This window comes from Nesoenas mayeri (assembly GCF_963082525.1).
Source record: "Nesoenas mayeri genome assembly, chromosome: 7".
Taxonomy (NCBI): Eukaryota; Metazoa; Chordata; class Aves; order Columbiformes; family Columbidae; genus Nesoenas; species Nesoenas mayeri.
In genome coordinates, this window is record NC_137551.1 from 9,898,048 (window position 1) to 9,918,025 (window position 19,978).

A 19,978-nucleotide genomic window follows, 5' to 3' on the forward strand; every position below is an offset into this window, starting at 1 on the left:
AGCTGCTTGGTTAAAATCTTCCCACACACCAAAGTGCAAGTCAAAATATTCAAGTGAAGTATAGCTCAGATTTTCTTCTGTTTATGTTATTAAGAATTGAGCCTTACAGGCAGGAGGTAAATCTACTAGAATAGGTTAGTGAATCATTGACTCCTAAATATAATTAATGCATGATAATGAACTTATATGGTCTTTTTTTTTTTTTTTTTTTTTTTTGTGCCAGAGCATCTAGCATTAGCAAAATTGGAGTGGAGGAGCTGGAGCTTTCTCTTGCAAAATCTCTTTCCAGTTACTGTGTCAAAAGTAGTTTTCAACTTGTCTCTAACCAGGAATAATGTTCTCTCAAATGCAGTGATCTTTGTGGGTCAGACGTACATGAATGTGTTTGTGTCTCTCCATGTATGTCTACATTGGCAAGTAGTGTGGAACAATATGAGTGGATTAATAACATAAATCAATTGGTGCTGGAGACCTGATTTCCACACGATGGGTATCTCAGGGAGCTGCAGTTCAGATTAGGTCTCGTCTGATCCTGTGAACTGAGTGCAGAGGGCACTCAGAAGTGCTCCTGGACTGCATCTTCCAGGTATACTTATGCTCAAGAAATCAAACTCAAGCGAGATCACCAGATAAACTTGTACAGACTTTGTTATAGGGCACCTCAGAAAGATATAGTGAGAGATTGCAAATATTTATTGTTGAAATTTCTTCTGATCTTCTGTTTAGTAGTCTTTACAGTCATTCTTACATAGATCAAATCTGTATTTTACACGTGCCACCTGAATGATGAAGCAGACTTCCCTTGACTGGAGGGTATACTGAAGATATTATTTCCGGATTTTTTTTCTAATCACGTTTCAGTTTTTCTTTAGCACTGGCAGTGCTAAACTTGCAGTGTGTTAAACTTAATTGAGACATGATTCAGTAAAAACAAATGAACAAAAGTCTTCTGACTTGGGAGGAAGAGCTGGGGGGTGGTTTGTGTCTCGGTGTTGGCATTTTTTTTTTTTTATTTTATACGTATATTCAAATGCGAGGAAAGATATCACTCTGCTCCAAATTCCTTTTACTTGGAGCTAAACAAATAATACAGTTGTTTGTGACAAACCATATGGGGTTCACTGGCTGTGTTGGATGGGGAAAGCATGCTGTGATAAGTAGATGCATAAAGTGATGGTCAAACATAGTAATCTTTGATGTTCCTTTACTTAAAGTATGCCAATTTTCAATTTATCTTCTGTCAACTAAGTTTTTTCTCTTTGGTTCCTGCAAGGGTCCTGATATAATATTCCTAAATATCTTTAAACTTATTGTTCACCCATGCAACATCTCCTTGGAGCATTGATAACTGTACTATGACAACAACAACAACAACAAAATTGTTTTCCTTTGACATCTTGATAGGAATTCTGTCTGACACCAACTTCCTGCCTTCTCCTGTAGTTTCTTCAGATTTAGATAATGAAAGCTTAAACACTTGAAAATCCATTGCCTTGAATTACTTCAGTCATTGCCTGCTCTCTCTTGAGAAAGGATTTCAGTGAAAGGGACTTTTGGAAAAGTCTTTACACCTTCCTGATGCTCAGGGACCAGCTACGTGTCTATTTTGAGGGTGGTTTGTGAGTTGGAGGTACCAAACAAGCTGCTCTTCTCTCCCTGTGCCTGTTGCATGATCCCAAGGACTCTTTCCATGTCACTGCTGGCACCGCATCATGCCCATGTGGTTTCCTTTCCCTTCTGGCTGTGGTGTGGTGGGGTGTGCATGGGCAGTGGGGAGGCTGCTCAGATAGGGGACTTTTTGGGTTTCTGGAAGCCTGCGCAGACCTAAGGCAGGAAAGCAACTTGTTCTGTGTGATTGTGCTTTTCCACAGAGCATTATGGGTGTGGTGTTAACATCATTTAGAAGTCCACTGGTTTGCTTTTTAAACAAGTACTTTGGATAAAGACTTCTTACCCTTGTAAACCTTCCATTCCTTTGTGTCTCATATGTCAATAGATAAGAAAGGATTCTTTCTGTGAGTGGTGGGAAAAAATATATTCTTTTTAATTTTTAAAACCCACAAAAGGCAATTTATGCCAAAACAATTGAACAATTTTTCTTCTTTTTTCTTTAGAAAAAAAAAAAAGAAAAAAAAAAAAGAAAAAATACCCCAAACCTCTATGCTTTGCAGTTTTTCAGTATAAATAAATCATAAATCCTGTGTTAGAAAACAATGATTTTTTCATAAACTTGTCCCTTCAATTGTCACTGTTGAGTTTGCATTATGATTGCACAATGTGATAGTCCTCTTTTCCCCTGTTTACATTGATTTACTTTCATGTGTTCTGAGATAACATGCAAAACTTCTCCTACTTTTTTACTTAGTTAGCAAATACAGTGCTCTAGAATTCAAGTAAGGAACACCTCTCCTGCTCCAGCAGCTTTCCATTTCACTGCAAATATCCACATTGCAAAATGAGAGCAGAGGGGGATTGCTGTGTTTGCTTTTAAATAAAGCAAAGCGCTCTGTGGATATGTTTGGCTAGTTAGAAAAAACAATAACCCATTTTTCAATTGTTATTCATTTGCTTGTTCTAGAAAGTAGATGATGCTAAAATAGTAGTCTTCTTCTGCAGATAAGAAGGGAGACCCCTTTCCATGTCTCATCAGAGGCAAAATAGACACAAGCCAGATAACACATACCGTTTGCTACTTGTTGATCGATGTGAGAGTATGTGAGCTTTGGGTAACAAGTTTGCATGTGTCTGGGTCCATGTCACTTGCTCCTTCAAGCATGAAGTCTCAGAGGCGACGCAAGTAAGAGTATGATGACACAGGAGTTAAACGCATATGTAACCAGGCCTCAGGTACTCCACTAGTTATGGTGCAAGGTAATTCTCTCAGCAAGTTCAATGTTCTGTACTGTAGCACACAAGCACTTTTTGCATGTTTGCTCTGAGCAACTTGTAGGCAAAGCAGTTTTATAAATATTCAGTGTTTAGGGTTAAAAAAAAAATAAAACAACAAATAGATGGAATGCCATCTTTAAACAGAGCTTCGTATTTGTTTGCTCACCTTTCCTTCTAGATTGGGATGGGACAAGGTGGATGAAATCTGTACTGCCTTTTTTTAGCTGGTCCTGGGAGTGCTGCAAAATAAAGAGAAGTGTGGTTGTAGGAGCTGTCAGTTGATAGGAGTACTTACCCGCTCACCAGTTTCACTTCTTTATTATGTGGATGTGCAGCACTGTTGGGGAACAGAAGACAGCTGTAACATTTTCATTTTACATGTATAGGTATGGGGAGCAAGAGTGGGAAGGAAATTTTTCTTTTCAAAGAAACAAAAAAGCATAAGGTGGTGATTAACAGCTTTGTTATATTTTCACATATATCCACAAACATATACACAGACTGTAGATACTTCATATCCTGCACTTCTTCATGACACAACCCCGTGTCACCTGAGCACCTATAAAATATTTTGTGATACAGTAAAGTTGGTGTTAAAGAAGTTTGCTCATTTTATACTTTGGAAAATGAGAAATGAAGAGACTGAGGGCCACAATCAGATCCCCTTCTATAGTATTAAAGCAACCCTGTTACTGTGTCTTCATGTACTTCAGTTTTAACAGGCATTTCTTGGTTTGGGAGGATTTGGGCTTTTGGAGGGAGGCAGGAGGGTGAGGTTTAAATGATCCAGAAGAGTTCAGTTTTCAGAGATTAAACTCTGTGTATGTTTTCACTTTAAAGATCTATCTGCAGATATAAAATTAATTTTGCAATAGTGGTTGGGTTTATGGAACCTGAAGGGAGATGGAGTTGTACAATGCACTGTGAGAGGGTAGCTAGTCAGAGTGGGATTCATCCTGGGTTTATACCTGTTCTCCATACATATAACTCCTTTGATTGCAGACAGTCACAGCAGGATGTGGCAAAATTAACGAGTTTATATAAATTGGATTATGTAAAGTAACAATTTGGAGCATACATTTGTATATATTTTTTTCAGAGTGAGATCAAGAGCTCCCACTTTTGTACCTCCTTCTGCTCCTACTGCAAATATCATTTTGGCAGTACTGGAAATCTAAGATAACAGAAAATATGCATTTTTATAAAAGCATTGTACATTCTTCAATGTTCAGCCTGTTGCATGTCCTCTAGCAAACAAGCTTCAGTTTTGTTCTGGAAAATCTGACACAAGAAGAGGGCTCGACAGTGTGGTTTTGGCCCATCTTTCACAGTTCCTCAGAGCCAGCAGCTACTGTAGCCTCACATGGACACGTGCCTGCTGCTTCCTCAACCAGGTCATTTCATGCACCAACCTGTACGTCATTGCATATGAACCTTTTCTGCGATACTGTCACGAGAGCGTGGGTGTCATCTATGACAGGCACTTGCATCTGGGACGGGGCTTGAAATTTTTAATGTAAGAGCATTGACATGATGTTGGATGCCTCTGAACTATGCTAATTTTCTTTTCTATTTTGATAACTGTGCACATCCTACCTAGGCCCACAGAAAAATAATCTTTATTTAACAGAGTGGGAGGTTTGCTTTTTTCATTCCATACAGAAGTATGCATTATACATGGGCAGATTTTGAGAGGAATAGAGACACAATAATTAAACAGGGGGAAAATGAGGACACAACCAATACATGCTCAGCCAAGCAATTTTGACCAAGTCACAGTGGCCACAGTGCCTGTGATTTGAGCAGATGTCAGTGACCTACTTGTGTCAAGATATTGCTAATCACACCTTACATTTACTGTGTCAGCTTCAGTGCCTGATGGATATCGAACTTTTCACTTACAACTATTTTAGATTACCCTGAATCATATTCCATCCTAACCCTGGGGAATACTAATCACCATTTTATTACATTTGACTAGAGATGTTGGAATTCATTTTCATAATTTTTATCTACACTTAATGGAGTAACAATGAGATTGAACTAACATACACTTATTAATTAGCATTAATGATAATTAGAAGGAGAGAAAAACAATATGGCAGCAATAGATTTTCCCATATGATTATGAACAGAGTAGCATAGAACCATCTGAAATACCTTACTTTGAAGACTATATTCAAACTTATTCAGCATTTCGAAAGTAGAAGTCCTTTTACCATGATATACAGGTCAGATTGTATTAGACTGGAATCTAATTTAATGTAGCTCCTAGTACTCCCTTAATTTCCCCAAGCACTTTACAAAGCAATAACTGGAACTAGTTTTGTGATACACAGACAGGTAAATCTGTAACTTATTTGCAGTGGCCCAGTTCCAGGCTTGCTGTTTGCGTATGTAGCTCCAGTGCATGTACTGGGTGGCATGAGGCTGATTTACATCAGCTAGGATTTGGTCCAAAGCCAGAGGTGTGTATGTAAAATGGCAAGGCATATGAAATATTATTTTAAAAGAAAAATGAAAGGATAACCAGGAAATCCCATTTATTCTTTTTAGTTTTTAGAGCCTGCTTGATGCAACACCCACAGAATTTAATACGTTTTGGCTCAGATCCCACATGAGCAATAAGATCTTAAATTTTTGCTCTGAAGGACACTAGCAAGGGGACAAAGGAAATTTCATTAAATGTCCCATCCACTACAAGATGCTTTTATAAGTGAGGGTGTATTGCAAATACAGAACAGCATGCGAAAGAACATATAAGTGCTCAGAGGAGAAAGATAGAAATAAAATATTTTATTTCTAAAGCTGTTTATATTTTGCCCACTTATTAAATCTCTGCCATTTTGCGCTCTAAAGTGAGAAGCAAATTTGAGGACAAGAAGTTGGTCCTCTCTCCATGTACCTGTCTGAAGTACTTGCGGGAGTGTCTGTAGTCTCGCTGTCTTTGCAGACTCTCACTGACAGAGACCAAGAGTGGAATGGGGAATTGTTCCTTGACACCAAATATTTTTTGTCTCTGTGTTTTCTAACATTTTTTTCCCACTGAGGACAGCAGATGCATGTCTGTATGTCAGGTGCCATTGGTATGTACAGTCCCAGGGGACCAACTTTAAAGAATCTCTCATCTTTTGTCAGTGAGTGAAAGACTCATGGGTCACAACACTTCGTTCTAATATTAATACAAATCCAGTGGCCACTGCAGATAAATTGGAATTTCCAAATTGCTTGTACATTCTTTATGCTATTAAAAAGGTCAGGTTTGTTTACATAGCAGCTTCTGAAAATCCTGCCTTTGACCTCTGTTGCTGTTGATATGGGAATCAAATCCCTTCCATTTATTGTTTGCACATTTTATTTCTTGACTGGGCAGCATAAAATTTATTTTGTTAAAAATAAAATTTTATTTTGCATAAAATTTACTTTGTTATAGACTTCTTTGATATCATGTGTACTTAACAATTTCCCTTTAGCTGCACTTCAGTTTAAACTTTCTGTTTTGAATAACAGGGATAAGATTATTTCATTGTACACTATATGTTTGGCTTATTTGTGTTGAAATATCTTGGAAAGGGATGTTACTTTTTCTGATGCTTTTTTCCTAATAATATCATGGCCATTCATTTTCTACAGTAAACCATTGATTGAAAAAAGATTTTTCTTTTTATCAAAACTGGTCTTTTTGTCAGGCTTCTCCACTTCTTACATGCAAAATCTGTGTTTGAAAACACTGACTTTTAGTAGGCTAAGGCTTTGTATTTCTTTTAGAGCAATTTCCATGTTGTTGGATTTTTGTTGTTATTTTCTGCTTGTTTGGGGTTTTTTTGTATGTTTGGTTTTGGTTTTTAATTAAAAAAGCTTCTGACTCTATTTGAGGCGTATTGGCCATTATTTTGATGCTGATGACTGTTACTCTCATGCAAGGAACAATTCAAAACTGAAAGTTCTTTTCCTTCTCTGGAATTTATAGAATGACAAGAAATAAAAGAAAGCAAACTGAATGGTTTTGGCAATTTCTGTTAGGATTTGAGCAGTGTGACTTTAACAGATATCTCAGATAAAGGTGGTCCCCTGACCTGTGTAAAATGAAATGTTTGAGACTGGCTCAAGCCAAGTCATTGTCAAGACATTACTGATAAGCCTCACGGTGAGCACTGGGTATGGATGTGACACAGGAATAACCTGCTCACCGACAGACATTTTCTCCATTGTTCATGCACATTATGGTTTATTTTCTTTCATTCTGTGAATGTGGGAGACATAACATATAGATGGCATGGGTGGGCCTTCAGCACCTTTCTTGAGTGTTGACCACTCTGCTCTTGAGTAATAAAACCAAAGCTGATTTGTGTTTACATTCAGGAATGACTCTGAGTTCCAGTGCAGTTGCAAGAAGAGGGCTTATTTTCACACAGGTATAGTAGAGATCTTGCATGTGTTGTTGTCTTGTCTTTTATCGCAGTCAACTTCTTAATAATGATATGGTGTCTAGGTTCCCAAGTGAGATCTATTAGCACCTATCTTTAGCAAATTGGAAAAGCTGACTGACTCCTCCAGCATTTCAGCTGGAGGTTTTGGAAGTACTGATTATTTCAGCCTCTCCTTTCTCAAAATGTCTACACAGACAAAAATATGCAGGACTAGATTTACAGCACTGTTGGCTCTCCAGGGAAAAGGGAAGGGAAGGAATCTCCTGTGGGAATCCTTCACAAACAGGCAACAGCAGCACATCAGCTATTTTAGCTACTTCTTTGCAGATGGTATGACAATCTGTTACAAGTTATACCCCAACATGCAATCTTCCTTCTCTGCTTTTCTTCAAGTGATGATATCTCCCGGGTATCTAGCTCCAAAAAATATTCCCCTTCAATCCTAATGACACGCTTTGTATGGTGAGCTTTCTACAGATACCTACTGATCAGCAGGATGGATCCAGGTCCTTTCATAACCTGCCAGGTAGAAATAGATAAATCTGTTAGCCCAGGCTGGGCTTGTTTCATCATTGTGACAGCTTCCCATGAGCCTGCATTCATCAGATTCCCTCAAAACAGTCAGCCCCCACGTCATCTGACAACTGAATTTCCCTGACTGGAGTCCGGGTTAATACATCTTTAATCTTTGTTTAATTAGTCATTATTTATCCAAGTCCTGATCCATTCAATTTTTTGTTTATTTTTAAATTGATTACTGGTTGTTTACTTGGAGACTGGTTAAAATTGCTGCTGTCAATATTTTGGCGTGAACTTCCTGGCAATCTTGTTAATTAAACAACAAAAACAACAAAACAAAACAAAAAAACCCCACACAAACTACCAAACAAACACCTAAACGTCCTTTTAAAAGAGACTGAGCACGTCCAGTTAAATATAGCAACAGGCTTCTGTATAACAGAAGCAGCAAAAAGGTTACTATGCTATTGCATGTGCTGCTGGAGCCACTCTGGCTCTCATATGAAACACATGTATAAACACTCTCCCTGCCTTGTGAATTATCAGTCCTTAAAAACTCATGCCACATTATGTTTTCGTGTCTAATGGTGTAAGCGAGGAGTAAAAGTAGATCAAGAGAAAATAAGTAGAAGGAAGAAAGCCTCAGTTTTAATATACCATAACTTTCATATTTCTGAGTTATCTCCACCTTTTCTGCAAGGAAAGTATCACTGGAAAGTGAGAATTTCTGTTGTATTAGATTTAAGCTGATACTGTTTCTGATTTTCAAAATTCTTTGTTGAAATGTATATGAAAGTGAGAAAACCTGAGAGTGTTGGAAGCTGAGGTAAAACAGGCTGAAAAGGGCATAACCTTTTCCATCCCAGTGTAATTTGTTGAACAATCAAATCACGTTAAGCCTGTATTTGCCTTTCTAAATACTGGATCTGCTCAAGTTGATCCACAAGTGGATAGTGTAACTATCCATTTGGTGTCTGCAGGGCATTCATATGAGCTTTCTTGTTGCCCAGCACTAGTAGACTCTCCTGTGGACTTCCACTGAGATATGGAACAGCTTTAATATTGGTAGGGTCTATTCATTAGTAAGTATTTTAGTTTTCCAGCACTCTCTCTGTCTTGCTCAAGTCAAAGATGTGTAATTTCTACCTCCTTTTCTACTATTCAAGTCACCGAAGTTCATTTTCCATCTTCAGATTGCTTCGTTGAAAAATTATAAAACCTAAAATGAATGGCTCTTTTAGTTCTTTACAGATGGAAAAATGGGAGATGGCCAAGTTGCTAAGCAGAACGTTGCTGTGGCTCTTTGCTAGACACATGTATTTAGTAGAGATTGGTGTTCCTGTGCAAGCCTTAATGCCACAGGCAACAAGAGTTGCAGTGACTTCAGGTACAGCTTGAGTATTCCTGGCCTTGTCTCAGCTTTGCAGCTTTGTGGCTGCAAATCTATTAATAATGACATTAGATCATTGCACCAGGCCAGCCCGAAAGTATATCAAGGCAAGATATCTTACCTCCTACAGTAGAAAGAAGTAGACATGTAAGGCAGGGTGATATTTCCAAGGTATGTTCTCCAAACCTCGTGCGAATTGCAGCTTAAATCATGAGACATGTATAGAGCCTGAATAGAGAGAAATCTCAGTGGATTTTTCTTCAGAATGTTTTGCAGTTACTTTTTGAACTCACACGAAATTTAACATCTCCAGCATCCTGTGGTAATGAACTCCACAGTTTTAATTGCATTTTGTGTGAAGTTTTTTTTTTTTCTTATACTTTTAAAAATCTGTCATCTGTTCACTTCATTTAATTCTCCTTAATCTTTGCATTTGAAGAAAAATTAACGTGTCCTCTGTGCCCTTCTTCATTACTGCATTGATTTTTATAGACTCCTATCATGTCTTCCTCACTTATCTCTACTCCAAATTGAAAAGTCTTAATCTACTTAGCCCTTCCTCATATAGGAGAACTGTTCCTTACCCTGCTAAGATTACTATCTAGGCTAGCTATGTAAATAGAGGCTGCAGTATATCTAAACCATTGGCTTTTTTTTTTTTTTTTTTTTTTTTAAATACTGTTTGTAACGTTAGAAAAGACCTAAAAGCTCTATGGTAAATATTTGTCTTCAAACATTTTTTTTCTAGTTGTCGATGTCTCTTAAATTTTCTCCACAGTACTCCCAGTTTCCAACCATTGCATAAATATTTTTCAGCCCCAGGATTCTGAACTGATAGAAGTCACAGCTTAGTGCCTGTTGTTAATCCATAGAGCTTATCAAATATCACAGTACTCAGGTAGGAGACTTCCATGGAAAATGGAGGATGTAGAAGATGACTTGTGGCTAATTAGCTCAATAACAAGATTATGAATTTATTCACTATTAAAGCCACGGTTTCTTCATGACAGTTGAGGGAACTGCCTTATAAGCAGCAAAATCTGATTCTGGCATTTGTAGTCAACCTGTGGCCCTTGCTGTTTCTGTTCAACATACCAGCTTGTCAGCATCTGTCTCCCATCTCACAGCTTTCACATCTGGCCAGCAAGGACCCATCCTTCCTGCCACCTTCCCTTTGTCTGTGCTTGATGTTCTCTTTACCAGATCAAGTTCCTCTGTATACGTCTTCAGAAATTAATCTGGTTCATTTTAATCCACAGTGTCTTTAAATGAGATCCTGGCATACCTTCTAACGTGTGAGCTTTGCTTTTTCAGAGTTTTTTTCACTCCTTCCAAAGGAAGATGTGGTACAAACATGTGACAGCATTCCTCACCATAAACATGGAAAATAATTGCAGCTTTTGAACCCTAACTCACAGGCCTATGTGAGAATCCATCTACTGGGAGAAACAGCATCGCAGCTACTTTCTGGACCAGCCACTATACAGCAAAACTGAAAAAATTCTCATTCAAATTCCACTTCAGGAAGGGACTGTGGTGAAGTAAACATGACACCAAAGCCGTGTCTTTACATGAAGGTGCAGAACAATCTTCTTCTGTATGGGACTTCTAGGCTGGGCATCCCCTCAGCAGCATCTCTCCAATGGGCAGGAGTTTGTCCCCAGCTGTCACATATTTCCAAATGCTGGACACTGAAAAGCATTCAGCTGTTAAAGCACAGGGTTGCTCTCTGATTTGTATTTCTCTAGGAAACTGCCAGTGATTCGCCCTTCACGTGTTTGGCATCTAATGACCTCCTGGAGCAGAAAGGGACAGGGATGGGTTGATGAGCAAAGTTTCAGGGCAAGGGCATGCACAGTAAGTCACACAGAGAGACTGTAACATATGACAGCTTTCATGTAGGTAGAGACTGATAAAAAAACGTTAGCTTTCTCTACTGATCTGAGTTGGAGAAGGAGAGTCTCCAATATCTTTATAGGGCACAGTTTTTTCTCCTAGTTTGAGGAACTGAGTGCTCTTCAAAATGGAAGACAGTTAAAAAGAAAAACAAACAAACAAACCCAAAAAGACCATGCAAAACAAACACAGAACTAGACATAAATAAAAAAAAAAAAAAAAGAGAGAGAGAAAAGAGAAGAGGAATCATTTCTGTCAGCCTAGTAAAGGAGACAGTACTGTAGCTGTGCCTTTGAGATATGCTGTCCATATTTGATCACCCTGGCTTGAACTTCTCATTCCTACCTCCCCAGGTGTCCACCAGGACACGTCAGTGCTGATGTGAAACACTGAAAAGGCTGCAGTCCTTGGTATCGCTTCCATGGATCACACTTCTAGTGAGGAAAACACTTAGTGATTAAAGCCTCTGTACTCATTTTCACTTGTGATTTGAGTTGGAAAATTCAATTTAAATCTCAAAAACTGACAGTTAAAAGCTGCCAGTCTAATTGATTCAGTACTCAGAATGGTTTCTCTTTCATTTCCAAGCAAAGGTTCAGATTGATTTTTATTTTTGAATCAAGATGACTATGTCTACCCTTTTATGAATTGCAAAAAACTTTCCAGGCTGGTTCCAATCCATTCTAATCTGTCAGTCTTCGGCAGAGACTACGACTGTAGGCACTTGAAATTAGATTAATTTCTACTAAGGCAAAAAGAAATTGCTCTTTTATTGTTAGCATCTATTTTAGCACTTGGCTTTCTGAGCACCACTGGGATGTGGAATTATCACTTCAAACCTTCTGAGCCAAACCTTAGCATCAGTGCCACAAATTTGCCCCACCTCAAGCCACATCTAACTAACAACAGGAACAGATTGATCCATTTGTGCTGTGGTTAATTCACATCAATGTTTCACCAGCATTATTGTGTACTAACCACAGCAAGGGAAACAGCACGGCCAGCCAGGGTAGGGTTTTATTTTGATACCCAGACCTTTTGCCTGAGAGCATTCATTGCCAATTATCACTGCCTTCTCCCATACTCCTACAGCTTACATAGGATGTGACGCTGAAAATCTTTGCCTTTTGACTTCCATGGTTTGAAATGGGAAGTATAACTCTGCTCTGGATACCTAAATCATTAGTTTTGTGTTTCTTCTTATGCTGTCTTGTTAAATCTCCTAGTTTTAAATCTATGACTGCTCAATCAAGGAAACAAAGGAGAAAATGCTGACTGCAGGCTAAAATGCTCTGAGCTGGGAGGCTCATAGATCAGCTTTATTTGAGCAGTAACACTTTTCGGAAAAGCTGCTGGCAGTATGTCCCTGGATTAGACGCATGTTGAATGTGTAATTTCCTTCCTACCTGTTTTGAAATGATGCAGATAGAATAACAACCCAAGGTTGTTAATCAGTACTTCCTCCTGTAAGGACAGGTTGTTATCTTCTTCCTCATGTTGGAGAGCAGCTCTAGTGGTCCTTTCCATTTCAGGAGGATTTCTGTGTCTGGACAGCACAAGTAGGTCGTATAACACAAACTAGCAGAGAGACAGCAAAGGTTATGTGCCTGATCAGAGGCTAGATTAATTATAATAATATTTTACATTTGACTAGCTTTTGTACTCACCTTCAGGTTAAGTTGGCATGGCTTGTAAGAAAATAAAAGTAAAATAAAAGCAGAAAATAAAACTACAGCATGAAGTTGTCAGCAAACTCAATCATTTACCTCTATAGGAGATTCCTGCACCTGTCTGATGAGAAACAGCCATCAGAAGGAAAATCAATTTATCCGAATCTATTTTTTCATATGACTGGATCTGTGGCATACAGGAAGGAAAGCTGAGCAAAAAGGTGGCAGGCCAAACTAAATTATTTCCGCATGAAAACTAGTTTTCTGTGAGCAAATGAAAAATATTGCTTTTAGTACTCTCTCTCTGGAAATCCTGCTTATTTGGGTTAAGATCCTGCTGTAAATTGGAGCTTAGCTGAAGTTTAAGATAGTATAAGGTTAAGAAACACTGGACCAGTATACATAACCTAAACAATTCTGTCTGCATGAGATTTTGCCTGTATTAAAATTAAATATCACTGTAGGAAGTAGATTTCACATAATGGGAGAAAATTTTGAGTTGGGTCTATTTATGTTTCACTCCTAGGAGAGAGTTCATATCCATAAACATCCATATACAGAGTCACATTCTTGTTCTTTCCATCTTCTAGAATGTTGAAGAACATTTATGGCTCACAGAGAACAGAAGTCATCTCTGAAGCCTCTCGCATGGTTCTTTTCCTCATGAGACCTTTGTGATATATGAGCTAATTGGTTAGCAGCAAAAAGTTTTTACAAGTATGTTATTACTTGCTGACTTTCACTGCTGTATCCAAACAGCCTATTTAATAAATATTTACTGAACATGAACTATATTCTGAGTTCAAAACAATTTAACTGCATTGAAATCGGATTGAGATGAACATGCTAAGATTTGGTTTTGTTGTGCTTCGTTTAAACATAACAGAAGACAATTTGCTTTAGTGAAATACAAAATAGAGACATTAATCAAGAAACATATTTTCTGAATAACATTCTACCAGCTCAGTGTATGGTGGATTTGTTGTTGACAGTAATGCAAAATTAACATGCACAACAATTCCATCTCCCTATAACAGATCCATGAAGGGTTTGAGCAGGAGCAGCTGGCATGGAAGAATCTGTAACAAATCAGAAGGATACAATTACTGGGAAGCTGTTTGAGAAGAGACGGTCTTCAAAGATGCACATCAATCAGAGAACACTGGAGATAAGTGCAATGTCTTGGGAAAAGCCTGAATGAAACCTAGACAACATCCTGCCATAAAGGTTTTATAATTTTAGGGCTTTGTACCTCCATGAGTGCTATTTCTGTAGCATTGATAAAATATAGTGAAAAGTTGAAATTAAAATGAATCTTTTAGATGTAGTATTATCAAAAGTTACCTGCTTCTCTTTCTTTTCTTTTCTTTTTTTTTTTTTTTTTAAACCTTGACAACCCTACTTCTTTCTCCAGAAATCAGGACTTGTAAATCTCTCTTCTTGTTAGACACAAGTGCCATGCTGAAAATAAGTAAGTAAACACACATCATTGCCACCTGGAGGTTCAAATACTCTCTAATTATCATTCCTTTTAAGCTGCTGACACCGATCCACATTTTACCTACCTACACCTATGGATCAAGTTCTGATTGAAAGTATTTTGGCTTGCTTTGAGCAGCAACACATCAGTTCATATTCTCTACTGTGCTACTGATGACTGGAATGTTTAGGAGCGATAAAAAGGGAAAAAATATTTGATGATAAATTTCCAAAGGTAGCCCAAAAGAGAACTGTAAGTCCAGTGAAAGGACAGTAGAAGGATCAGAGTGTAATCCCAGCCTCTGGTTGAGGGAGAGGGATTTAAATTTTCCAAGGAGTTCTTAAAGGTTTGTTCTCTGTTCTCTGTATACTGGACACCTCTGCTTCAAGCAGGATCACTACCACTGCCATGATTCACCATATTTGCTGATTTCAAATATTAGTTATTTATATTGCAGATAAGCATCAAAAGTACCAGTGCTGGGTGCCATTGTCAGGTTATACATATACCAGTTATTGGCAGTGGGGAAATGCATGTCCACCTTTACTTGTATGAAAGTCCAGCACACACGTGTCCTTGCCCAAAACAAGTGTGTCACCATTTGTCACAGCTATTCACATGGTCAGTGGCACAAGGGAGGTGGCTACAGTGACATCTTAGTGCCTAAGACAAGTGGGTGGCATGCTCTCAGGCACTGTGACAGCAGTTGTTTACCTTAGACCAGACGTTTAACTAATTGATAGGTGAGATTATCCTGGTTTTAGGCATGGAAGGGCTGGCACAGCCCAAGAAAATAATTCCTAAGTATTGTCATTCAAGTGAAGAGTGAAGGGAAAAATAACATCTTCAAACCTTACAGCAAAAAGGATTGTTGTTGGAAAGCAATGCTAACAGCTGCTGTAATCTTTTTCTAGTGAAATTAATCCCTACAAGGCACTCCAGTAAAGCTCTATTCACAACCTGTATTTTTCTTGCATCCTCTCAATGAGTTTGAGCAGACGTTGAGTGGTGCCCTCTCCAGCAGTTTGGCTGGCATCCTTGACATGTAAATAATTTCATCAGTAAATTGTGCTTTCTTTAAAATCCATAGCACTACCAGCCTATGAAACATGGAGAGTGAAGGAGACTGTTAATAAGAATGAATCTGTAATCAGACAGGGAAAAAGTACTCAGTGGTCTGAAAGATTGTAAGAAGGTCAAATAGGCAAAGATGCTCATTGGCTTTTGTTGTATCTCCTTGGCTTAGTGTCTCATCATCTTAATGTAGATTAGCTCCATTAAAGCCACAGGAACCCAAAGGGAAAACAACAGCAGTTCCTCATAATCCAAACATGAGCAACAAATTATAACACTCAAAGCACAAGAAGGGTTACCAGTTATATTTAGAAATATCTGGTTTTTTACCTTACAATGAAAACTGTAAGTGAAACTACAGTGAAAGCAGATTTTTTTTCTTTGTTTTGCTTTCTTGCTATATTTTTCAGTTATCATGATCCTTTAGTGTCAGGCCTCACAACAGGAGAGGAAGTGGATGGGATAGGGATAAATGAAGCCAATAATTCTAGGGAAAAGAAAAAACCTCACACAGATCAGTCATATTCGAAAGCAGCAAGTAACTGATTACAGTAAGATAAAGAGACAATAGAAGATTAATAACTCAAAAGTTATAAATAGGATGCAAACACCCAATTTAAATAAAGATACAAGGATCTGGAGTCAAATTACATGTATTAGTGGGAGTATGTAGGTTTTAAGGCTTTTTGGTCCAAACCAGAAGAAATATAATTCAGAATTCTAAAAAATATAAATAGCCTTCCTACTTTGTCTTAGCAAACTTATTAGACTGATTTTCTCAAAACATCTGGTTCATAGACTTACACGCACTAATGTTAAAGCAAGACAAGCTTTAGCATATCATGTGCTGTTTAATTGGTGACACATAGATATTCAATTAAGCATCACTCTTATCTTTACTACTTCTGATGAACCTGAATTTCCTTCAGTTTTTGTATATATGTAATGTGTTTTTCAGATAGTGATGTATTTTTTTCTGTGATGTAAGTTGAAGACTGCAGTGAGTTGGCTTTCTTAGTCTGATCTAACCAAAATAATCCAACTGAAAGATCAAAGCACAGGCTGCAAAATATTACTTGATCAACTTGTAACCTAAAGGCCTAAAAAAAGGCCAGAGGCAAATCAGCTACATGTAGAGAACATGTATTTCCCAGGAAACAGCTGCAGAACAGCTTTTCCTGCTCCTCTTAGTTACATCAGACACAAAGGGGCTGCAGGTGTGGGGCGGCTTTGTTCTCTCACCTCTCTTGATGAAATCGCTCCCTTTCAAGCCTGCAGGTTTATGGGATGGATATTTCACATCCTTCTGACTGAGCCATAGTTCCCCCCTGCACCTTGCTGCCCACCTTCATACCTTCTGCCCGGCAGCAGCCCCACACAAAGGCTGGTTGGTGGTTTGGTGTAGCAGCACACAACTTCCTTCTGTGGAGACTCCCACGTAGCTCCTCCTGGTTGGTCAGAGCTTTAAGGACCAGTTCAGCAGTGCGTTAAACCCATTTTAATACAAAACAGTGTCTAACAAACAAATATTTAATGCTAAATTCAGTGAAATTGTACCTAGTGCTAAAGCTAAGCAACAGCTGAATTACCTGTCTGAAAAAAAGAGGCTGCACTCAGGGATCTGGCATAAAGTTAACTTTCTTTGTGGATTCTTGTTTCCGATTTCCTATTTTTTATGCTAGGGATAAAATTAATTGCATAGTACATATATTCTTACCATGCTACTAGGTGGGTTGTTTGGCTTTTTTGTGTCTTCAGGAAGTCAATTAAATAATAAAAAACATTCAAAAGTAAAAGTGACCCTGTGTTAGCCAGGCAGTCTTCTAATAAAAACCAAATTATCTCCTATTGAGTATCACACCAATACACCTTGCTTTCAGCTGGAACATTTTCATTAATATAGATAATTCAATCTTGAGTTGATATAAAAAATGAAATAATATTTTAAACTACTGATAAATATCTTCTTCAAATTACATTTGCTAAGGAAGAAGGCAATGTAGTTAAAAACTGTTTTATTCCAAATGAAAAATAGATGAGGCTGCACTGAAGTTTGAAATACTAAAATCTACATTAAGAAAACTATTGTAGAATATTGAAACCATAATAAAACATGGATTTTAAGTGCAAATACCAATCATTTCAATGCAAATATATTCATATTTAATGCCCAATTTATGTTAATCTTGTCTAAAATGAGGTGCTCTCAGATTACACAGGCATTCTGCATTTTTTTCTCTAAGGACACTGAAGATTTGACTGTAACACTCATCTGACTTGCAACAAAATACTTGAGTGCCTTCCCCTTCTTTATATAGCCCTGTCTCTAAACCAGTTATTTTTCCTGTTATAAAGCCTCCCAAAATATCACTCCATATTACTCAAACCACATTGAGAGAGGAGTTAGTATTAAATATCACCAGTGTCACAAGTTATGTTCAGATACAGGGCTAATATATCTAGTCTTAAGAGGAATGAACATCATGAAATAAAATGTTGAGCGCAATTGTAAAACAGATGGATTGTAATTCTTGAAATTCAAGGTACAAACAGGACCTGCAGAGCTGTCCAGATGTATCATAAAACACCTGAATCTCACCTGTGGTGGGATTCTTGGGAACTCACTGAGGTCCTTCCCTGCTTTTTACTCCACAGAAAAAGCATGCAGTAACAGTTACACACAGATAATATATATTTGACAAGACAGAATAAGATATATAGTAACTGTCCCTCTGCAGCTGGTTCTCTGTTTACTGATATTAGCCTTTTGTCAGAAAACTGTGATTTCTCCAGCTAAATACAGTATTGTAAAAAATGTGAAAAGTCCCAGTTTTGAAAACAAGTGTCCATGGTGGTATTTAAAAACTGTTCAATAAATTATATAGCTCTAAAACATAAAAATATTTATGTAAAAGAATTGTACATTAAAAAATATTATGTAAAAGAATTTTTACAATAAAAAATCATGTAAAGTATTCACTAGCAATATGGCAAGAGAAGTTCTAACAGGAACTAGGGGCAGAGTAGGGAAAGAAGAAATGTGTGCTGAATGATGGGTAGCTGCATAATTGTAATGTTTCCTAACAACTACCTTCTATGGCCATGCAGCTCCCAAGTTATAAGTTCAAAGATTGATTAAACATCTACTCAGATGCACCATAAAGTTTTAGAGTTTTTTCCTTGGTAGATGTCTGGAACATCTGGGAAAAAAAAAAGTATGCAATTTACAAACAAGGACAAGAAAACCTGAATAGCTGTTATAATTTAAAACCAAACATTTACTGATAAAAGCTGTCTACTTTTATCACAGAGGATTAAGGGGTTGACTTCAGTAGTGAAAACTTCCCTAAACTGGGACATGCCAGTTCTATGAGCCATTAAGTGTGTTTTGGCCTGACATGTAATTTCAGAATGTGTTAGTTTACTAAATTACGCAGTTTCATATTCAGAAGTCCTTCTGAAATATTTTTAATTTATTTAATTTAATAATAAAAAAAAAAAAGAAAAAAGAAAAAAAGGGGGACAAATGCTCAGCTGGAGTAAAAGGGTGTGTAGGTCCAGTGACTCCATTAGAACTCTGACAATTCAGGCCAAAAAAAACAACTGATAAGCTGAAGGAAAGTATTCTGAGGAAGATATATCCTACCTAGGTTTAACCCTGGTAAGGAAACTGACTTTGTGGAAATAGCTAGGAAAAGACACAGAATTGAAATATTTGCCAGCTGTCAATGAAGAAGTGAAACAGACCTGTGTGCTTGAGTCTGAGGCATCTTTCTGTCCTGAAGGCCAGCATCTGGACATTGCTCATAATCTTCCCGCTGCATCCTCTTGTTCACTGGGACTCCTACATGAGAAGTCTAATTTTAAGTGCATCCTTGACATTTTCTCCCTCAGCAATAATTTGACATTTTCCACATCTTATTACTTATGAAACCTGACATCATGTCAGTCTTCTAACATGAACTTTCAACTACTTCACTTTTCTTCCTGCTTAATTACAGCCGTGATTGAAGGGAAATTTTTAGCTGCTCTTGTCCACATAGCCCCCTTATGGGTAAATTATGACATATCGAGATCCAAATAATGTTTCTGAATTTATTAGCGTATTAATATATGGCTACAAATAGATTTATATATGTTTTAATACATATTTGAATGTGCATGCACGTATACACATTTATGTAAGCATTTTGCAGCATATGCATCTTTGACAGTGAAAAAGTGCCAAGAGGCTGTATTTTGCAAGGAACATTCAGTGTTAAATCAATATTAATTAAATTGATTTATTTGTAGAGTGGATGCACTGATCTGACTATTTTCTTTTCGCTTTTGTTAAGGTAAACACCTCCAAAGCTGTTATATATACATCAGCAATTAAAAAAATACAACTACTTTTCAGCTCAAACAAGTTACCTGTGGCTTTGTTACCCCCTTGCAGGCAAGGATTTAACCAACTGAAAATTATGCCCTAAGTAGCCGTGAAAGCAGTGGGAAATCAAAATTAATTTCTGAGCAAGGAGTAATTTCTAATAGATCCATTAACTATTGTGTTTTGCTACAGCATTATTAGAAAGACAAAAAAGATGCTGTTGCATTTGAGTGATCTCTCTGCACTTGCAGCTATCAGTAT